The sequence below is a fragment of the Aquarana catesbeiana genome, linkage group LG09, assembly GCF_042186555.1.
Source record: "Aquarana catesbeiana isolate 2022-GZ linkage group LG09, ASM4218655v1, whole genome shotgun sequence".
Lineage (NCBI taxonomy): Eukaryota > Metazoa > Chordata > Amphibia > Anura > Ranidae > Aquarana > Aquarana catesbeiana.
Genome location: NC_133332.1, coordinates 79,168,757 through 79,171,328, shown reverse-complemented (window position 1 = coordinate 79,171,328; position 2,572 = coordinate 79,168,757).

Sequence of the window (2,572 nt, the reverse complement as noted above, 5' to 3'; positions counted from 1 at the left end):
GGTGTAACAAGATGTCCGCTTGCCACTTTCTTATTGTGGAGGAGAGTGGGGTGTAGCAAGATGGCGGCGACAGAACAACACTTCTGTTACAAATTCTGACAGGCCGCCAAATCTGACGAAACACCTGCTGTGGATTCTCCTGTTCCCCTTACTTCAGATGCCGGTGTTTCATCCGATTAGGCGACCCGTCAGATTTTGTAACGGAAGTGACGTTTCCTCACGGCCAACTTGGTACACCCGCACTAGTCGGGAGTAAGCCTACAGTCAGAAGGCAGGAAGCAGACATCTTTTTTACACCCACCGGAGTCTGGCATTTCGCATGTATTTTTACCAGTAAACTCAGCTTATATAGTGAAATACAGGATTTTGAAATCCGTCCGACTGTTTAGATGTTGAATTTTAAAAGCAGCGGCGAGCCTACTGATCTCACAGGTTTGCTAATCTGAGAGAACACCGCTGCTTTGAACATTCAACCTCAAAATAGTCAGACGGACTTCAAATCCTGTATTTCACTATATAAGCTCAGTAAAAAGCCGTGTGAAATGCAAGACTCCGGTGGGTGTAAAAAGATGTCTCCTGCCTTCTCACTGTATCCTTATTGCGGCCAACCGTCAGTGGCGGCTGGTGCTCAAAATCTTTTGGAGGGGCGCAAGCAAACTGAAAAATTCTGAAAAAACATCAATTGCAGCCTCACTGCGCCCCATCGGGCGCTCCCACTGCGCCCCATCGGGCGCTCCCACTGCGCCCCATCGGACGCTCCCACTGCGCCCCATCGGACGCTCCCACTGCGCCCCATCGGGCGCTCCCACTGCGCCCCATCGGGCGCTCCCACTGCGCCCCATCGGGCGCTCCCACGGCGCCCCATCGGACGCTCCCACTGCGCCCCATCGGACGCTGCCACTGTGCCGCCTTCTGCCCGGCACTTACCCTGTCTCAGTGGGGCAGCGGGTGACAGCTGCGGAAGGCGAACGGTGTCCTCGATGTCTTCTCCCGTCCACAGCGCCTGTCATTTCAGCCAATCAGGTGATGGGTAACAGACCCGAGCACCTGATTGGAGGAGAGGCGGTTCAGTGTTAGGAAAGCGAATATTCATTTGCTTTTCTAATACACCTTGGTGAACTGCGAGTGCCATGGCGCTCGCTGTTTACCTTTTTTGACACCTATTAGAGCCTATGGTTCTAATCAGATGCTTCAAAAACACCCCCCGCCGTTGTAATTCAGGCACCCAGCGCCAGAATAGGGAGTGGCAGCGGCGGCCATGGATAGATTTATGCAGTGCATGAATCTATCTATTGGTGATAGAGGGGGGGGGGGGGTGCCCGTGCGCCCTTATGGACGCACCACCACTGAATTCCGTTACAAAATCTGGCGAAACACCGGCGCCTGCACCCGCAGCTGATTAAAGAATCCTTTCAGGTGAGGACAGTGCTGGATCCAGGGACAGGTAAGTGTCCTTATATTAAGTCAGCAGCTACAGTATTTGTAGCTACAGACTTTTCATTTTTTTTGGGGGGGGGGGGGGGGAGCCTGGAGCTCTGTGTTAAGAAGGTGTGATATTGCCCCCTCACTGGCTGTCAAATGCCTCTGAAAAGCAATCCAAACGCATATCACTTTTTGCAGGTGCGGCAGTTTTAGATACAAGTCTAAGCTTAGCCTAATTGAAAGTCTGTACCTTGGAGCTGGAGGAACAGTCTGCAGGAGCCTGTGCATTGCAACCACCGTCCACCCATCCTGGGTGCTAAAAAATTCTATTTTTTTTTCTTTTTGTTGCAAATATATGTGCATTTATTTTATTTTTGTAAAAGGTGGACATCGCCTTTAACAAAGTGTGCGGTGCTTCATGTAATAGGCAGATCTGCCTGATATTAAAGTATAAACTGTATTTTCAGTTTTCTATAGCTTGGAGAGGGATTAGAACATCTGTCAGATTGTATTGCTGTCTGTGCCCCCATTAAAGGAGATTCATCCTCTCTATCTGTCCTGTTTATCATTGAAAGTGAACGTAAAATGAAATCCCAAATTTTGGGTTATCCCCAGGAAAACGAATAGAGGGTAAATCTTTCAGTAGGGATACTAGTTCTAGTGACCTGGGGGTCCCCAAGGAATTCCCTTAATCTGGAGGGATTTCCTCTCACTTCCTGTTTGGTTAAGGGACCGGAAGTGAAGGGAAATCTCTGCAATGGGACACAGATGGACAGGGGTTATAACACTGTCTTGCGCTATCCAAAATGGGTAAAAAAAAGTTTTGCTTATAGTTCTACTTTAATCATTGTGAAGTTGGGGTTGAATTGATTATATATAAATAGTGTATTGTTTTTTTCCCCTTGATAATCGAGTGTGATCACTCTTCTCTTCTCTTCTCTATAAAAGAAATTAAAAAAAAATCACGTGAGTGCAAATACAGTGATACTGTTTGTTGTTTATTTATTTTGAAGAACCACGATCAAACACATACAATGTAACATCTGTAACCTTACATGTCAGCACACTCTGCTCCACTCCTCCTCTCCTCCATTCTCATTGGCTGTTGCACACACAAGGGACCCGCCCCCTAGCCTCTGGGGCTGATGGG